The 21,654-nt window shown below is 35.6% G+C and overlaps 1 long non-coding RNA gene across 1 annotated transcript; it reads right to left on the reverse strand.

The window, feature by feature from the left end:
- Positions 1 to 9,711: 9,711 nt before the first annotated feature.
- On the reverse strand, positions 9,712 to 10,934 carry LOC112058584 (uncharacterized). The gene is made up of 2 exons (XR_002887776.2): positions 10,664 to 10,934; positions 9,712 to 10,350 (listed from the first exon to the last, which is right to left on the reverse strand). It is a non-coding gene; the product is annotated as an uncharacterized LOC112058584 (long non-coding RNA).
- Positions 10,935 to 21,654: the final 10,720 nt, after the last annotated feature.

Raw genomic sequence — 21,654 nt, forward strand, 5'->3', positions numbered from 1 at the left:
AATGGTGGTAATAATAGTCAAAAACTTAAAATTAAAGTTACGAGGGTTCCAAATGCGCCTTGGTCCGAGATGAGCCCACAACAAACTCAGTCAAGGTTCATTTCGTAATCGTATATAAAAACTATTCAGGGAGTCCTAACAAACTCTACTTTTTTATTTTATTTTCTACAAGTTCGCCCTTGACTACAATCTCACCTGATGATTACTATTTTATTTATTTATTATTATTATTCTATCTCTATTATTATTATTATTCTATCTAGTGCAACACAAACCACAGTTGGCTTTTTGATGATGCAATCTAAGATGGAAGCGGGCTAATTTGTTAGGAGTAAGATGAAATCACGTGTTTGTCGGTAGGGTGGTAACTAGCCACGGCTGAAGCCTCCCACCAGACCTGGACCAATTAAGAAAACCTCAATCGGCCCAGCCGGAGATCCAACCCAGGACCTCCGTCCTGTAAATCCACAGTGCATATCACTGCACCACGGAGGCCGTCAAAAACACGGAGGCCGTCAAAAACACGGAGGCCGTCAAAAACACGGAGGCCGTCAAAAACACTGAGGCCGTTAAAAACACGGAGGCCGTCAAAAACACGTAGGCCGTCAAAAACACGGGGGCCGTCAAAAACACGGAGGCCGCTATACAGTTGTGTCACAGTAAATAAATATCTTTACTCTGGCTATGTAGTTTGTTATTGTTAATTTCTTTGTGCTATTCGCGTTGAGGACTTTTTTACGGTCGCGGGCTGTTTGAGTCCATTCAATTTACATTTTCCCCTATTGAATTGAAAAGGCGCTTTTTGTAAGGAAATTCGGCCAAGGGATAATGCGGTTTTAGTACCTCGTTATAGTGAATATAAGTTCCTCTTGAAACGAGGGTAGGATAATGTTATTATGTACGTACCTACTTTACCTACTTTTACTGACACCAAGAAATGACTTTACATAAAAGTAGGGTAACTTCGTAAAATATCTAGGTATAACTACATAACAGTAAATTGGTTATTTCCCTCGTTTAGGTAATAATAAAGTATTAGGTATTTGTTATAGCGTTATAAGTAGGTCTATCAAAAAACTTAGGCATGATAAAACTGTAGAAAATCATTTTTTTTATTTTTTATGTGTTAGCATTCAACTAATGCTTTTTTTTGTTTACTCCGCGTTGCATGAAAAGCTCACTATTAAGAATCTCGGATGAGTTAAAAAATAGTCGAGCATTCGGGGAAATCAACTTTAGCTGTATTATTAATACGTTTTAGCTGAATATTTAAAATAATTATTATAAAAAGAGGCTTAAGCTGTATGAAAATTTGTTTAAAATATTAAAAACAAATCATCTAAAAAAAATTTATTAGCAACTTAAATTTCGGATACATATTGATTCATTATGTGAAAAGACTAGCCGACGTTCCTTAATTTCACCAGCGTAGTTCCCGTTCCAGTATTTTCCCGCTTTTTTTTAACGGGCGTTAAAAAAACGCTCCTGCGATTGGAGGCTAAATATATTCATCATACTTATTCATCGTAGAAGCAGGGGCTAACAAACTTTTATCAAGGCTCTCAATCTAGCGTAGCGTAGCATACTCGTAGCGTTACGTTACGTAGCGTAACGTAGCGAGGCGTAGCATGAACGTAGTCTTCTTACTTGAAGTAAAATATTCAATTCCGTAAAGGTCACATTACAGGCTGACTTTATATCGGCTGTGAGTTGAGAGCTGTGACGCTGCCCTAAAGTAAATCGTTCAAACCCATTACGTAAATAGGTAGACAGTGTTACCTTGGATCCTAAACCAACAGAACAAAGGAAACAAATCCGAGCGAGGTCTGTTATTTGATGCCCTGTGTAAACGCGCCGCAGGGAACCGCCAACAGGTAAACTTTCAATTAAGTTATTTAATATGTTTCACTCGAAACGGTCAATTACTTCTTTGATTTTAACAACTCGGATTTCGTTCGCTTGTACTCTGTAGATATTGCGAAAGCTTGTGCTATGTCAATTAAGTCAAATAACATATACCTATTCGTATAGTAATAAGTAGACAGTACGGGGACCTCGAGAAATTAATTTTTATAGAAGTTTTTTTTTTTACATCCTGATTAGAAAACGATTGATGAAACCAAGGCTAAATGTAGTAAAATATTAAGTCAATTTGACATAATCATATATTTGTGGAAACCACTTTTAATTAAATAATTTTGGATGTTCCTTAAAAATAAAGTCATACTGATGTGTACTTTCGTATTATAAGGTGTAGATTTATAGACAAACTAGCAGATGCCCGCGATGTCTTCCGCGTGGAAATCAATGTTAAACTATATGTATAAAGTATAAACCTTCTTAAAACCCTTAGTTTGAATATCGCGTTAAGACAGAGAGAAGCGACATTCTTTCTTTTCACCTTCAAACTACTAGAAAAGTTTAATCTCTAAGTGGAAAACTCCATAAATAATAAATAACATACACATACACATATGTGATGTCATAGGTTCTACAAGATACTTCTATCTAATCTTCCAAAACAAACTGTTTAAAAATTAGGTAGAACAAAACTTTTGGCAAAGCATGAGCTCTACAATCAAGTGTTCTCGATTTTATTTTGGTGTTGAGCCAAAGCAATACTGTTTCGAGCAGTTTCATCATGATAGCTTGACTTTTATTTTAACACACGAAAAAAATATAAAAGTCATCACAGAGCATTTTGTTTAGCCTAGAAAAGGCAACATTATGTAAATTTTGCCTTCAAGGTGATTTATGCATAATTATAATATTATTAAAAAATATAACCCAAAATTCGAAGTTTCAATGAACTTGGTCGAATAAATACTTACTGTTTTAGAATTTAAACTATCGTGAGTGTTATTCATATTAATTGATTATGAAACACGGCTAAAACTCACGTGATATTATGTCGGAGTATGCCCGACTAGTTTTGAACCCATACGGGGCCCTTAGACATGAGCTGGTTCTTGCATCGCGGCACGATCCAAACTGCAAAGAGGCTGCGCGACGCGCCGCTGCTCGCTGGGAGAGGGGTTAAGTGGTGGGGAGTGAAGGTTCCGTTACACTCTCCGACGGTTCATTAATGTCATCTTCATTAGATTCGTCTTCTTGTAAGCAAACCGAACTAACGCTATCTTGTTCCAAGTTTGTTGTATGTGACAATGAAGGAAATAGCGGTGTCTACGCTGTGGGCAGCAACCATCCATGATCACGATTAATGTTTTATAATCAATTAAAAAGCTTACTATCTTTACAAGAACATTGTAACATTGTAAAATCATAAGTTGAGATAGGACTGAGTTGGGTGAAGGTTTTAATTGTAAATTGCTGGCTTTTACTACTCACATAAGAAGCTCTATAATGCTTTATAGCACACATCGTAGAACAACTAATTTTTAAACAGCTTACTTAGAAATCTATATAACGGTACCATTTCACAATCTACTGTTTTAGCCTGATCCTTTGATTATTTTGTTTGATCTCAGATTGACAAACAGCGCGAGGACTGGGCAAATAACACAACCATGTTTGTAATAATGAATTATTTATACACCAGCACGGCTATTCTCTGTTTTGTATAACTCTCAAGTGCGAGTTTCGAATTCACCGCTATCTATCATTTTTTTTTTAATTCTTCACAAGTTCGCCCTTGACTTCAATCTCACCTGATGGTAAGTGATGATGCAATCTAAGATGGAATCGAGCTTGTTTAGAAGGAGAATGAAATCCACACCCCTTTTAGTTTTTTCACGACGTCGTACCGGAACGCTAAATCGCTTGGCAGTGCGTATTTGCCGGTAACTAGCCACGGCCAAAGCCTCCCACCAGCCAGACCTGGACCAATTAAGAAAATCTCAATCGGCCCAGCCGAGGATCGATCCCAGGACCTCCGTTTAGTAAATCCACCGCGCATACCACTGCGCCACGGAGGCCGTAAAAATTTCACATTCTATAGTATTGTGTTAAACAGAGAGAGATAGAGGTGATATCGAAACTCGCACTTGCGAGTTTTAAAAATGTCGTTACAGAATAGCCTTGCAGATAATGAATCCACTTAATAGTAATGGGTAAGTTTTAGTTTTCCGCTCTTGCTTTATCTGCTCATTCTGTCAACTCACAATTATCGTAACTTACCTAAAAGCCAACTACAGGACGAGGCCTATCTCCTTTTAGGAGAGCGGATATGGAGCTTAGACCACGCTGCTCTAACGGCTGTTGGCGGTCTGTGCTTATTATAATAATTGGGACTGACTGTTTGCCGTACTCTTCGACCCACAGGGGCGGGCTCTACTTGGAAAACCGACTCAGCACTTGAAAACTTGAATATTTGCCATATCTTTTAAGAACTACCAATCTTCTCACTTCCTTAAAACTAGTCGGGAAAAACTATATTAGGAGTGGGTACGACAAAAGCCTAATGGGGTGAGGACCACCAACCCTCTATGATAAGTTTGAGCGCTTTGCTGGAACAATAAACCATAACATGTAGATACATTTTCCAATGAATAATGTTACTAGGTACGCAAAATCATTTGAAATTCGTTACATTAGAGCTTTTATATATACATATACACTAGTTTTTGTTTTATTTTAAAATACCAAATAGTTATGATTTTACATGCATTCAAAGTTCGCGTAAATATCGACTCTCGCTAACGGTCGCGATATTGTACGTGACGTCATCACACAACCTTTGCTCAACTGTTATAGTTTATAACGGGCGAGCAAATGTTGTTTGATGACGTCACGGCGTTAAACGCGAGCTGACTCGCTCACTTTAAAATTCTATATCTCGGGAATTCATTAACGTATCGAAATAATTCTTTCATGAGTATTTTTTGTTTTCAACGGAAAATACAGAAAGCTAACATTTAGAGATAGTTAACATTATTCATTGCTACTAAAAAAGTAAACCCAGAAGAATCTGATTACAGTATATTACAGTACGTATTCCTTAATGTACACGAGTAACATAAATCGTTTAACAGAACCCCAAACCTCATAGCATTTATATTAAGGTTGCATATCTCCCACGGGAGTTGTTAGTACGTACCGATACGTGTGTTTGGGACCTTTACATAGCCCTCGAATCGTAAACAATATAGAAAGGTAAAATCTGTATTTTGGGTTAACTCCCCAACTTTACATGTAGTACCCAGGGGGATTCTTCAAGTTTAGATACCCTTTATTCGAATTGTTTGTCATTAGCTAAAGTCGCGAAGTTAGAAATGTTGATGTATTCATCGTTATTATTAATAGCACAGTATTGTATACGGTTTCTATACTAATATTTAGAATTGAGATATTAGAGGGTGATCTATAGATCTACTAAACCGATTTTTAATTTTTTTTTATTATTAAATAAAGCCACGATATTTGTGAGTGTCTTAGTGTATTTTATTCCCATATTCACTCACGGTAGTTAGTAGTAGTAGATAATTAAAAATACTGAAGTAAATAATTTTCAAAGTAAAGTGTTCATAGTAGTAGTCAATCTATTCTAGGAAGTGGATGTAGTAATAAAATGACTTACCAAGAGAGTTTATGTGAATAAACTTCGCGTATAACTGTCACGTCATCATCATCATCATCAACCCATATTCAGCTCACTGCTGAGCTCAAGTCTCCTCTCAGAATGACAGGGGTTAGGCCAATAGCCACGCTAGCCCAATGCGGATTGGCAAACTTCACACACGCAGAGAATTAAGAAAGTTCACTGGCATGTAGGTTTCCTCACGATGTTTTTCCTTCACCAAATGAGACACGTGATATTTTATTGCTTAAAAAGCACACAACTGAAAAGTTAGAGGTGCATGCCCCGGATTTAAATCCACACCCTCCGGAATCGGAGGCAGAGATCTGTCTCTGTTTTGCTGTCACATAAAAAAAATATTTAAAAAAAACAAAAAACGCTTTCAAGTGTCTAAGTACACCTTAGCACTGCATGTAAAGCTAAATAATCTTCCAAATGTAGACAAAATATTGTATGGTTTTAACCAACGACCTCATGACAGCGTTATAGTATAATGTAGCTATAAACAACTGGAAGCTATTAACGGAGCACTAAAGCAATAATACAGCTTTATTAGAGTTTTATCTTATTGTTTACTATCCATTTTCACTAGTTATTGTCAACGACTGCGTTTGTCTGGTAAAACAACACGCTGAGACTGCAACTTCGTTTGAGTGCAATGGAAAGGAACAAACAAAGAGAGACACTATTTCGTATTTCAAAAAGAAATAGCAAAAGAATAAATTGAAATAAACTCGTAAGAAGAAAATAAATATTTTTGCGTTTAGTCTGCATAATATTAGGTTTAAAACTTTGCTTTGTTGTGTCTACCCACAAAATAAAAAAACCTGTCTCTTTAAAGTCCGGTAAAGCGAATTGCGATACGAATCTATACTATCATTATAAAGAGGTAAGTTTTGTTTATTATGGGGTAATCTCTGGATTAAGATGAATACTGCTTCAAGCAGTATTCATAAGTATGAAAAAGAAAGATGAAAGAAAGAAAATAAATTAATTGAAATGTAAGAGTTACATAGAAGTAGTGTAGAGAGTAAGAGAGTTAGTACAAGATTGTATAATTGATTATCCCTTATAAACGGCGCTGATTCTCATGGCGGTACTATTATGATGATTTCTAGTTTTCCCCAACACGAGGTCTATTTAAAAGAGATCTACTACTATTATAAAACACGGCTAAAACTTACGTGACACAACAGTGAGCCAAACTGCGAGCGGCAGCCGCCGCGTTGCAAGAATCTACTCATTATTAAGGGCCCCGTGTGGATTTAAAACTAGTCGGGGATACTATGGCGTTGTGTCCCAAGGTGTTTCACAATAAAGTACATAATATAAAATATAGCACTCACGATAATTTAAATTCTAAAAATATGTAGTAGGACTTTTTAAGTAGGTACTAGACGACCTGTGCGAATTAAATATAATATGGATAGCAAATTGGGAAATAAGGAAACACAATAGTGGAAATCAATAAATAAATAACTTTCCCTGTTTCCCATGTTACTGTTCCAAATAAAATTGTCAATCGGTTCGACATGTTAATCGCTCAATGTCCCTGGATTGCGTTTATTGATTCACCGCATTTTATTACCATGCTTACCGACATGAAACAATTGCGGTGTGGGCTATAATTACATTATTATATGTATAATGCTATCAGACTCCCGCGGTTTTACCCGCGTGGTTCCCATTCCCCTAGAAATACAAAGATAAATATAATATTTTATGACACTCTTAATTATTTAAGAGTAATTAATTAATTTGTAAAATAATAATTTTCAAAACCGGTATCGGCAGATCGAAAGATTACCCTCTACAACTTTACAAACTTTACCTCTTTATAATATTATAATAGACTACCATCAAACTCCCTGCGGTTTCACCCTTTCCGGTGATAATACAAGCTAGAATTTTTAAAATCATTCCAGTAGTTTCGAAACCTATTCGTAAAAATAAACAAGCTGAAAACCAAATTATCTCTAAAAATATGCAAGTTATTTTCCCCTTTGTTTATCTGCCGCACTCGGGTAATTTCAAAATATCCCCTCTTCGGCTCCCCTTCTATTACTGATTTGATTCGAAATATTAATCGACTTTGTTTTTATTAATATATCAGATTGATTCCAAGTAATAACAAATAGCCCTGATAGCCCAGAGCTCTGCCTCTGATTCCGGAGGGTGTGGGTTCGAATGCGGTCCGGGGCATGCACCTCCAATTTTTCAGTTGTGAGCATTTTAAGAAATTAGGTAAATATCACGTGTCTCAAACGGTGAAGGAAAACATCGTGAGGAAACCTGCATACCAGAGAATTTTCTTAATTCTCTGCGGGTGTGAAGTCTGCCAACCCGCATTGGGCTTGGTGGACTATTGGCCTAACCGCTCTCATTCTGAGAGGAGACTCGAGCTCAGCAGTGAGCCGAATTTGGGTTGATAATGAAGAATAACAAATAGGACACCAAAACAACAATAGCTTTTCATAAATTTCATGAACGTGAGAAAGTTATAAGTCCTGCTAGCAAATGGTAACGTGTGACAGATTCGTAACAAAGTTGTCGCGCCGGTGTCGCATTTTGTAACACGGTTTGCACAGGAAATGGACTTTGTGTCGTGGTATGAATAAAATAATGATTTATCACAAAGTGCTACTTTCCACAAACTTGTTGGTTCAAAAGTTTTAAAGTTTATTTTTATATTATTTTAAGAGTTAGCATATATTTCACCAGCGCAAGTTATAAAGTTTGGACTGTGGTGGCTCTAGGAAGTAACAGGTTTCAGTAATGCAGACCCTAAAACTTAGGTAGGTAGCGTATTTTTTCAGTCTCTGTATAACATAATGTTGCCAGTCAATTCAAAAAATTTGTTAAAAAATATCAAAAAATCACGAATCTGGAAAATTAAGGATTTGACTTTTAAACTTACTAAAGCCACCAAACTATAATTGGTGATAAACCAGGCAGACTCAACTGACATTTTTCCGTTTGAATCATCATTATCAACCCAGAAAATATCGGCTCACTGCTGAGCTCGAGTCTCCTCTCCGAATGAGAGGGGTTAGGCCAATAGTCCACCACGCTGGCCCAATGTGGAATGGCCGACTTCACATACGCAGAGTATTAAGAAAATTGTCTGGTATGCAGGTTTGCTCACGATGTTTTTCCTTCACCGTTTGAGACACGTGATATTTAATTTCTTAAAATGCACACAACTGAAAAGTTGGAGGTGCATGCCACGGACCGGATTCGAACCCACACCCTCTGGAATCGGAGGCAAAGGTCATATCCACTGGGCTATCACGGCTCCGTTTGAATAGTCACTTAAAATTACTATCCATTGATTTTTTTATTCTTAAATATTGGCCTGAGGAGGTGAAATTTTAGGCTCGTATATTCTGATTCTCAATGATTTCAATAGAAAAATAAATCTCTTAGAACCCAGTCGCAACGCATGCTATAAGATGTAATTATGTCAATAAACCATGCAGTAGCCCACTCCAATGCGACCGATTGTTCATATTTTATTTTATTCCATGAACGTGATAAAGTTTCACAAAAGTTCCGCGACGTCCTGGCAGCAAACGGTCACGTTTGACAGACTCGTAACGAAGTTGTTGCGCCGGTGTCGCACTTTGTAACACGGTTTGCAACGGAAATGTACTTTGTATTGTAGTATGAATAAAATTGTTTTTAATAAATCTATAAATTGTTTTTATTAAGAATATTATTTATTTAAATGGGTACATATATACCGTCAACTGTGGCAACATTACCATATTTTTTACTATTTCATCGATCTATTCCTAAACAGAGCAAGTTATTTAAGATTGTATAGATTTATTTTGTAACAAAGGTGTACATCACTTGTTTTGACTGTTGTTCCTAACTGTATTCCTTATGGATTTGTTATAATAACCAAAAGTATGAGCTTGGTAAAATTGACACATTTTTAGTAACTTTACCTAGCTAACAATTTACATCGAAAAAGTATCTCCAAGTGTGTGATATGTAAAGTTACCAATAACTCTTGCCCTAACTAGATGTACATCAAAATTTTAAACTTCTAACTTCATACAAATTGGTTATATCAATACTAAGGTAAAGATGCCCCAAGATTTTTTAAATTTTCATCGAAATAGGTGGATATCGTCAGGGTTGTCACCACGATATAGAATGAAACGCAATGTATGTATGTATGTAGTATTCTTTCTGGATATTTTTCTCCACGGCGAAAAATGTATTTAGTAGTACCAGGATCGTCTGACAAGTTCGTCTCATCATAGTTTAACATATTTTTTGCTGGCAGGTTTTGAAGAGATATTTTTAGATTTTTAAAATATTCTTTGAACTCCTCTAATGTTTTTTCCGCACGCGCTTTTGTGATATTTTGGGTAGATCTTAACGTTAATTGGTCCTTGTGTCGCTCTGCAAAATTTATTACCCACCAGTCACCAAGAACTTTATCGTTAAATATGTACCTATGTTTTTTTTTTAATACTCATCAACCGCTAATTTTAAGTCTAGTTGTGATAGTGGACACCCAAAGTCACCCGCTGCTATGAGTACTTTTACGAATTTCAGTTCTTCTTCCGGAGATAAACGAAAGCGCTGATCGGGTTTATTGCTGTGAAGATTTTGTACTCTTTTTTTTCTATTGTACGTCTTGGTATGCCGAATTCTTTTTCAGCGTCATAAAAGGTTGTCTTTTTGGTTTTAACTAAATCCACAGCCAATAACAGCATGTCCTCTGAGTAGTTTCTGTAACTTCTCACACCTTCTGTTTCTTGCTTTTTGGCTTCTTTGCGGAGGCATGATGAGAATACCTAAAATGGTTAATATATTCCTATTAGATAGTATTTACTTAACTACATACACACATAAGTATTTATACAACATTAAGAGCATAAGTAATATGGGTAAAAAAAACATATTTTAACAATATACTTTTAACACGTACATGAGTTGACAACCCTAGGTATAGGTAAAGTTTCCACATTGCTGGGTGTGGTAACTTTACCTAACCTTAATTAACATTACCTCTCCCCATATTTAAAGAAATAACAGTTCTATGCAATTGATTATCAAGATGTAATCTTATAAGTATATTTCCTGTACCATTCTATAAAAACCACTCACCTGCACTTTAATTTTCTATTTCAAAAACGAAATGTTTTCCGATAACTCTGCAACCACATTTGACCACATGAACCGAAAAATCGCAATATTTTGACAATAAGCAAAGTGGGTAGTTAGAAAAACTTTATGTGATACCACAATTTATTACGAAATCCACAGATATGTCTAAAATTTTTCTAACTGTAACAGATTAAAAAATATTAAATATTATTTGAACAGGCACATGATAGGGTAAAGTTATTTGTGGAAAGTAAAGATGCCACGTTTGACTACATACCACGATAAAATGACGAGATTTTTAATTTCGACCCAGTTGCATGAATCGTGGTCACGACGGGACTGATAGTCCCGTGAATGAACAACCACGAAATAAGTTTAAAATCATTTGTTTTTGTTAAATTTGAATACGCAGTGGTATGTGCGGTTAATTTACAAGACGGAGGTCCTGGGTTCGATCCCTGATTGAGGTTTCCTTAATTGCTCCAGGTCTGGCTGGTGGGAAGCTTCGGCCGTGGCTAGTAACCACCCTACTGGCAACGACGTGCCGCCAAGCGATTTAGCGTCCCGGTACGATGCCGTGTCGAAAGTAAAGGGTCAAGATACTTTATATTACTTTATTATATTAGTACAAAGTAACGTAGTAAAATACGTCTGATCCTGTAATGTGTATTGGTATACCTGGCAAATTAGTTTGTAACACTCTCCGCGCGGACCGGGAGGGGGGTAGCGATGCCCCGCGCGAACGACTTCACACCCACGCAGTTCTTTTCCCCCGTCGCCCGCATATCATGGGAGTGTCATAAACGAAATTGCCAAGCTATACCTTTGGTCGCATTACATAATGTTAGTATGTTTCCAGCAGTTGTGAAGTATATTTTGACACAGCTATTTTTTTCACAGGACATTAACCAACCGTCTCAAAGTTTACGACTTGTTAGTAAACTTATGAACAGCAATAACTTGTTCGAGTAGAAAAATAAAAACTTGCGCGGCGTCCATTAAAAGTTTACCAGGCAGGATATTTATCACAAGAACCAAATATAGGTATTTTATATCTCTCACAAAACAACTTACATCTTAAAATCTGACTGTAGCGGTGATAAAGACTCAATACAAATTTTTTTAAGAAAATTAAAGTGTAGGTTTTTACTGTAAAGTAAGACGTAATCACTTTAAATATCTTGACAGTTCATGAAGTCTGTAAGGAAGAAAGGTGACTTTATTACTCTAAAATATCATAAGTAATAATGTTTGTGGATTATAAATAATTATAAACTGTAGGTTTTTACTGTAAAGTAAAACGTAATCATCGTATAGAGCCTGACAGTTCATGAAGTCTGAAAGGAAGAAAGGTGACTTTATTACTCTAAAATATCATAAGTAATAATGTTTGTGGATTATAAATAATTATAAAGTGTAGGTTTTTACTGTAAAGTAAAACGTAATCATCGTATAGAGCCTGACAGTTCATGAAGTCTGAAAGGAAGAAAGGTGACTTTATAACTCTAAAATGTCATAAGTAATAATGTTTGTGGATTATAAATAATTACAAAGTGTTGGTTTTTACTGTGAAGTAAAACGTAATCACCGTATAGAGCCTGACAATTCATGAAGTCTGAAAGGAAGAAAGGTGACTTTATTACTCTAAAATATCCTAAGTATCCTAATGTAAAATGCTTTAAAATCTGGCCAATTTTAATTAAAATTCATTGAATGTGCTGCTTTAGAAACTGAACGCAAGCATAGAGCTTTTAAAGGCGAATAAAAACTTAATAATCTGAACTCAATATTAAAGTGGTCAGATAATATATTATCACTTGTGAAATACAGAAAAGGAGTGAAAATCATATTTCCGTACTATAATAGCGAAGGTAACTCTATACGTGGCTCTTTCATACAAATAGACTCGTCTGCTACACCGGTCACACGACGCGCTTTGTAACGCTTTGTAGGGATTCTTTCGATGCATCCTTCAGGATATCTGGCTTCGTGTGCCGTTCAATACTCCCTTGGAAAGATTTAAAGGAAATATCTCAGACTTTACAGTGATTTATCAATTTTAAGGCCACTAATACTAGAAAGAGTATTCGTCATGCATTTTTTGAATAACCCGCAAAACCAATTTGATGAAAGAATAAAAAAAATAAAATGAACATGAGTGAAAGACAACGGTTACAAAAAAACAAAAAACAAAGCAAAAAACGTTTTTTTGCGGGATATATAATAAAAAAATATGTAGATACAGTACGCTAACATCAGCGGCTTTAATTTTGTCGCTTAAAAGCGATTTTCGTAGCGTGTAAAAGTCACAAATAGCGATAGGTCCGTGGCCCAGGTATGAGGTACTCGTATAAGCATCGCAGTAATGTCACAATAAATAGTTATAATGGCCGCCTCATCCAAAACTTTAATGAGTCAGCGACACCTGAGCGCGCCATATTCGTGAGTTACGACACCCATTCGCGACACGCACGCAATTAAAGCCCGTACGACCCTGCAGGCAATTTTATGTCTTACTTGTGTAAACTGCCTTATATTAATTATTGGATTAGCATTTGTAATGTATCTGTACTAATTATAAAGAGGTACAATTTGTGGTTTTGCTGGGGGAACCTCTGGATCTACTGGACCGACTTAAAAATTCTTTCACTCCGTATTCTCACGGGAACGGGAACTACGAGGGTGAAATCGCGGGTCATGGGAAACTATTGAATATTATCGTCATCGGTCTATTTCAACAGATATTCCTCCATAGACGAGAGCGGATATCGAGCGTAGACCACCACATTGCTTCGACATGGATTGACGAGCTTAGAGTAGGTAATAATGTTTAGTAGTTTAGGGTTTTAGAGGCAGTTAGAGGCAGTACGGGGTAACACCGCCAACTTTCCAACTCAGCGCTGAGCATTTTTAGTGAGAATTTCTTAAAAGAAAGAAAATATTTCATAGCCCGAACCAGGTGTCGGACCCTAGGAATTCGTGTTCCGAAGCCACATAGGCAAACGTCTCGTCCAACGAGTCAGGCTACCTTATTGGTTGGTTACTTAATATCTTGATAGCAGCTTGGAACAATGGATAGGACCTGCTTTCATATTTTTAAAAAGTTGTTTTAAATTTTTACTATACTATACTATACTATACTATACAAGTTTTTGTAAATGTATACAAAAACATGCGTACGTATGAAAATCTGTGAATTACTACTCACTTAATGTACAGCTAGGCTATTCTGAAGCGATATTTTTATAGCTCGCTAGTGCTAGTTTCGAATTCACCTCTTTCTCTCTCTGTCTAACACGATACTATAGGATGATAAAGATAGAGTTAAATTCGAAACTCGCACTTGCGAGTTATACAAAGTATTGTTACAGAATAACCTAGCAGCAGGCTAAGACGTATCGATACGGCGTCAATCGAGTTCGTAACAAGATGTATCTACTACCAGAGGGCCTAGTGGCAGTTTGATACTGTTACTGTCACGTAACATAAACGCGAATTTCTAAGGAATTGAAACAGCGCCACTTAGTGGCACTACTGCACAACTGTTTCAATTTCTTACAAACTTTCGTTTACGTCAACGTATATTCATAATTTGTAAAATGTATAATTGTAATTCTCTCATAATCATTCTTCATTTCATAAACATGTAATTCTCTCTCCACTTATATTTTAAAATTTTAAAGTTCTCGTTTAAATTTTTTCTTTTGGTTTTTGTCTAAATGTGTAAATTCAAATTTATATTTTGTTTTTTCCTTTCTATTTGTCAATTTTAATTCCTATTATTCGTACGACCTATACTTTTTGCATGCTGTGGCTACCTATAAGTAAAATTATATGTGTTATGCTACCCTTATTTGTAAATTATTTTGTATGTGTTCATATAATTTTGTTGGTGGTCCAAATAAATAAATAAAACGTGATATTAACAGTATGAAAATATTGAAAACTCCCACTAGGCACACAGTTTTCATTCAGTCGAAATTGAGTAAAAGCATCAATGAAACAACGTTGTGAATTAAACGAGTAACAACACCGCGCGTTTCACTACACGACAAGTGATTGACGCAATAAAAAGCCCATTTGTTCTACGCGCTCCAAATAAACTCAACGTGGCAAAGAGTTGATCATTCACTGTCATGGTTTTTTATTTGTAATTCTACATTTCCTTTCGTAAGCTCGAGATCTAAGGAAAACGATAAATGGTTTTCCTTAAAGTTGTATATATATTAAAAGTTCTATATACTAGATGCTTTTTCCTGTTTTGTTTTTGTTAGCGGCCCTTTTCTTTTTAGTACATAAATACCTTGATTTTCAAACAAACAACTTTTTATCTTTAAGATTTTGTAATCTTTATCTTTATACTGGTATATAAAAGCGAATACCTAAAAAAATGCTCGGGGTAAGAAAATAAAACTTAACGACTATTATTCAATCTTGAATGTTCAATTGCTGAATGGATTTGTATAAAGTTTTGCAGAGTAACTCTCTGGAAAACGGAATTTACTTTTTCACAAATCCCTCGGGATCCATGGTTTTTTCGTTTTTGTGTTAATCCAGACTATAATCTATCTCTTATTCAAATTTCAAGCGTTTCGGTTTAGTAGCTGAAGCGTGAAAGAGTAACAAACACTCATACCATCAAAATCATAAGGTTTTCGTAAATCTCGTGAATCCAAGTATTTTTTCGGTACAAAAAGCCTATGTGTTAATCCTGAGTAAAATCTATTTCCATTCCAAATTTCAGCCAAATCGGTTTAGTAGTTGCGACGTTAAAGAGTAACAAACACCCAAACATACATCCAAACATCCATACAAACTTTTACTTTTATAGTATTATTACGATTAGGATTAGGATTAGGATTTTCAGTCATATTCCCACGGCAACGGCTATACGTGTAAAACCGTAGGTAGTGCTTAGTTAAAAGTAATTAATAATCATCATCTTTTAGCTTAATGTTATAATATAATATATTTAAAGTTTAATCAAAATTTTGATCCACCCTTACAAAAGAAAATATCAACTGAGATAGCACAAAAGTTTTTGAAAATCCCCCCGAACGATACAATAGAAAAGTTTTCCCATTGTATTTACCACAGTAATAGTTTTCCCTGGGAAATGTTGTAAAATGGAAATTTGCCGCTGGGTACAATGCTTTAATTGTTTTGTTGAAAGACTATTGTTAAATTAGGGGTTTTACCTGATTTATTTGCTGTTTCACTGCTTAACTGTTGTAGTAGCAGGGTGCTCCGTTACAGAGCTCTTTCAGGGAAGAACTACCACTCGCTTATATTAACAATAATCAGCATTTCTGTGTTTTGATCTGTAGATTTAATATATTTTTTTATTCTATGACAAAACTCCCTCCCTCGACTGGTTTACTAGATGACAAGTGACAATACAGTCTAAGATGGAAGTTCATTCTGCTCGGCATCGTGCCGGAACGCTATTTCGCTTGGCGGTACGTTTTTTCCCGAAGGGTGGTACCTAGCTACGGCCAAAGCCTCCAGGCTAGACCTGAGCCAATTTAAGAAATATCAAAACTAGTTGCAACTTGTACAAGTATGGAGAAAAAATTTTAAAAGATTCAAAATAAAAAAAATACAATAGAAGTAGGCTTGTAGAAGTTGTTTATTATGCATAAAAAAATTATTTACAGTTCCAAGTGGTAATGCCTTCTAGAACTCACTCAACTTACGTATCATTCTAAGTTACACTCACTTAATTTACTATTTTGAAAATTTGGAAGAATTTTCAAAATTGGTTAAGAAGATCTTGAAGTTATTCTGACAACCTACAAAAACACATACTTTACCATTTTATAATATTACTAGCTGACGCCGCGCGATTTTACCCGCGTGGTTCCCGTTCCCGTAGGAATATGGGGATAATATATAGCCTATAGCCTTCCTCGATAAATGGGCTATCTAACACAGAAAGAATTTTTCAAATAATACCTCTAGTTCCTGAGATTCAACCAAACAAAAACAAACAAACAAACTCTTCAGCTTTATTATATTAGTATAGATTATCAAAAGGAGTCGAAATCGGTCCTTAATGTAATTATTATTTATTGTGCTTCTAAAACTCAAACAGAACCAAATTTTGAAAGAATTTACGTTCAATTACCCCATTACCGCAAAGGGTAAATAAAAATAAACCTCACTAAACATGAATAGAATAATAAATATCAATAAAACATTTTTCTCTATTAAGCACAGCAAAGCCACCCGCATGGAAATGATTTCCCACATACATTCTGATTTCATGTAACCTCGCTACAAAGTTATACTGCCTTACATTGTTACTTAGCGATATCCTTACATATTGCTCGAGCACAACTTTTAATGGCTCCCCATTTATTTTTCCTTCAACTGATAACCTTATTAAGCAAAATTCAGCTTTGTAATTGTAATAATAGGGATTGATTTAGGTTGCAGTTGTAAATGAAGCTGTTACATTATTATGTGGAACGCCCGAACAGCTTTTAAGTAATTAAATCTGTTTCATAATATTCTGTTTAACATTAAAAGTAATAAAAGTAGTCATGAATGCATTACGTTTTCGCTTAATCTTATAAATTTGTGGGTTTTAAGGGTTCTGTACCACAAAAGTGGAATAGGTATCCTCTTAAGACCACTTGGCGTTTGCGGCGATAGCGTAACAAGTAGGTTATGTATTTAGAATCTTATCTCATCATCATCATTTTCTCAAAATATTATCATTATCATCATCACTAACAACTCATATTCGGCTCACCGTTGAGCACGAATTTCCGAGAATGTTATAAAGACTAAAGATTCCTATTTTTGTATGTAACGAATTAATGGACTAATTTGAAAAAAATTATAGATCAATAGTTCTGCGTTATCAGGGAGTAATAAATATAACACACACAATACACATCCATTCAGAGATATAAAATAATATTTAAAATAGACATGACAATTAGATTTAGTATTTCATATTTTATCTTGTAACTTTGTAAAATTATCCCTATTTCATAATAACAAGATTACAAAATTCGAAATCCGGTACGGACGGAAGCGCTTTGGGATCTCTTGATAAATGTGCTGAAACTTTTAATGGTTGAAGTTTCGGATAATTCCTTTTTTATATGATTTTCTATGTACTGTGTTTTTTTACAGTTTTCCTTCCAGTTACATCTCAGTTATTCAAAGCCTGAACTCTAAAGTAGTTAAAAATGCCCAACCCCGGACAAGGACTACCCTAATTACCCTAAAAAAATCTTGATAATTTTACTTTATTAATGAGATCATTACTTTATCAAAAAAAGTTTGCTACAAAGTTGCTTGTCCACAACGGGGACCATACCATACTATATTGAGGAGGTCTAAAATTTAAATATTTAGTGCATAATATTTTAACGCCAGATAAAATAGGGTTCCTCCACAATTTCCTTTTCAGTTTAGTCTCCCACTGCATACATCAATCTTCGTGCGCAGGTTGTCTTGAAATTGTAGGGTACAACGCTGGCAAATACGGGCAGCCTTTTGAAATTTCCATATTCAGAACTGTTGTACGTGAAGCCAAAACATCGCATTCTGGGAAACCAGTTCTCGCACGTGCAACCGTGTTGTATTTATGAAATCGATACCTTAACCCGATTCTCAAGAGATTCAAATTCAAATTCTTTACACGTTTGTTATTTTCCAAGATTGTTGTAATAATCTGGAAAAACTTGGCTCGGTAACCGGAACCGGAACGCATGCAGAATCACAAAATTAAGGAAACTATATTATTTATTACCAGCATCTCATGCATCATCATCATCAGTATATCCTCCGTCTCAGACTGCTCTTCTCCTACAATAGTATACCTACCCAAATGAAAAAAAGAAGAAATAAATTTCTTCTAAATGTTAAGAGGTTGTTTATTGGTAGTGTCACATTTCCGTGTCTCGGAGAACACGCTAAGTCATCAGTCTTGGTCATTATAATTATTAACATGATTAGGTACAAAACCAAGTATTTATACCCTAGGTCCGCCAAACAACATTGGAGCATTGGTGGGTTGGAACTCCATAATCTTTCCTCTCTTATAAGGAAGAAAGCTTGGCCAAAAACAGCTAACAAAACGTCAGATGTGGACACACCTTTCAATCCTGGAAAGCCTGACGTAATTAAGTTACATAGAGTTTTAAGGGAATCAACGACAAATCCAATCTTCCACTCGCGATTTACGACGAATGGAGTTTTAGCTTAACTTTAAATGGTACTGACAAAAAGGGTGAAATTTATAAGGTGTTTATAAATAAAAATAAAAATTAACATTATATTGTATTTAAATTTATTATTAATAAAATATCTAAAATAAATACGCACCATCTAATTGTTCACCCACGGGCAAGGTCCCCAATATGCTGGCGATATTACACCTCTGCATGGCAAAGTTTATCTTTTGGACCAAATAAGCGCCAGCTGCCGCATGTATCAATTTGTCAGACATATAATTCATTTTTTTTGGTATCGAATAACCATTTGCCCTAGTCTCAAAACCAAGCGCCACAAATACATAGTCATTCGATATGGCCGAGTATTTACGACACTTACAAATTTAAGTTTATTCAGCAGCGCCAGGCGTTTGGGACGTGCGTGAAAGATGAGACGCTGCCAACGTATCTACGCAGGTTGCGTCCCATACTAAAACACGTCCCATAGACCACGGCACTACTGTCATCAGTGTCACTGCATACGACTCATGTTGTTGACTGAATAAATAATTTGTATTGTTTATTGAAGAAACTTTTATCAATTGTCTCAGTATGGTATCTATGCACCATATCTCTCTCTTTTATTAAAAAGAAGCCTGACCTTGTAGTGGCTTTTTAAAATAGGGTGATTAAAACGACAATGTTGTTGTAAGGTCCCTTGTCCTTACTGTAATAGCAGTAAATCACTGCTTCATCACTACACTATCATGGCCAGCGCCGGACGTCCGATCTCTACCAACGACAATGACAGACTGGTCCTTTAGCCTTTACCGTTCCGGTACGATGTCGTGTAGAAACCGAAAGGAGTGTGGATTTTCATCCTCCTCCTAACAAGTTAGCCCGCTTCCATCTTAGATTACATCATCACTTACCATCAGGTGAGATTGTAGTCAAGGGCTAACTTGTAAAAAATAAAAAAATAAAAAAAAAACCCTTAATTCCGAGTATATATGGGACAGTGAATATAGGTATCTATTTAGTAGACAAAAACACTACAGTTATAATGTAAGAGATTAGATTAAAATACCTATGTAATGCAAGCAACACTTTCACTCTTAAATGAAACAGTTCAGTTAAATTTAACCGCTATATTAAAACAAGAGTTTCAAAGCTCTTTAAAAGTTACTGTAATAGCGATAGCGCGGAGATAACGACCGCGCGCCAAACCTCATCACAGTTTAACACAAATTTATATTATAAAAGATTTTATCTCGTTGTCTTTGTACAGTGAAAGGCTGATAGCCAGATATTCGCGATTCATTTAACGCTGGAAGTTACTAAGGCGTTATTGTGGTAGGTATGGAGCATTTCGACATTTCGATATCAGCGATTTATACTATAGTCTGGCAAATTCGTTGATGACACTCCCATGATATGCGGGCGTCGCGGGGAAAACTGCGCGGATGTGAAATCGTGCGTGCCGGGAATTGAAGTGCATCAGTCGTGGGTTTTTCATTCATCGCGCGAATATTACGAACGAAGTTTCCAAGCTACTAACTCGGATTTTGGCTCAAAATAACTTTATGTCAAATATCGAATGATATTTTTTATATATGATAAAAAAGTCATGAAATTATATTGTAAAAATAACAACGTTACAAATCTTATAGCTACACTCAATTTTAATTACGCCAATCCCGCGCACACTCCGCTATTGTTAGCGGAGTGTGCGCGGGAAGTGGAAATACAGCTTTTTGCTTACATTAATCTAAATATATAAAACTCAAAGTTGACTGACTAACATAATGATCTATCAACACACAACCCAAATCACTGGACTGATCGGGCTGAAGTTTGATGTTATGATGTAGGCATCTGCTAAGAAAGGATTTTGGTCAACTCTACCCTTAAGGAGATAAAATAGGGGAAAAAACTTTGTCAATTTTTCGGCGATTTGGCTGAACTTTGGAATGAAAATAGATTTTACTCTGGATTACACATAGGCTACTTTTCATCCCGAAAAGATCCATGGTTCTCGCGGGATTTGTGAAAAACTTAATTCCACGCGGACGAAGTTGCGGGCGTCCGCTAGTCTAACCATATTTGTCTTGTTGCGCGATTCTTAACTTTAATCTGTAAATATTCAGATAATGAAGAAACAAGTTATTTAATACATTGGTGGGCATTGTTTTATTGTTGAGAAATGTCAGTATTAACAATATAAATATTTAGGGTATTTGATTTTACAAAAACTGGGGAATACTCACTGAGGAGTGTTGGTAAAAATAGTAAACTATCCATAACACACTACGCTAACAGTAGTACGTGTATAGTGTGCAAAATTTTACTGACGAAGTATATTGTGTATGTACCGCTTAATAACGCTCAATCAAAAAATATAAATAACTAGCGGACGCCCGCGACTTCGTGTGGAATTCAGATTTTCACAAATCCCGCGAGAACCATGGATTTTTCCGGTATAAAAAGTAGCCTATGTCTTAATCCAGAGAAAATCCATTTCCATTCTAAATTTCAGCCTTTCGCCTTTATAATATTAGTGTGATTAAGAAAAAATATAAATGGCAAATATTATTAAAGTCATTGGTATTATAATAATTAGACTCATTGAATACACTAATTCGAGTATTCAATCAAGTATCATTCAACATAGATAATAATTCGTCCGTCGGGAAATCGGAAATCACGCTCTGTAATTTGGCTGACATGAATTTTCCTCTCTATAGGGAAAATGTATTGATTAAATGATTACCTAATATTGAAATTTGTGACAAAGTTGATGGATGTTTGTCTGACTACGCA

The sequence above is a fragment of the Bicyclus anynana genome, chromosome 4, assembly GCF_947172395.1.
Source record: "Bicyclus anynana chromosome 4, ilBicAnyn1.1, whole genome shotgun sequence".
In the NCBI taxonomy this organism is placed as follows: Eukaryota; Metazoa; Arthropoda; class Insecta; order Lepidoptera; family Nymphalidae; genus Bicyclus; species Bicyclus anynana.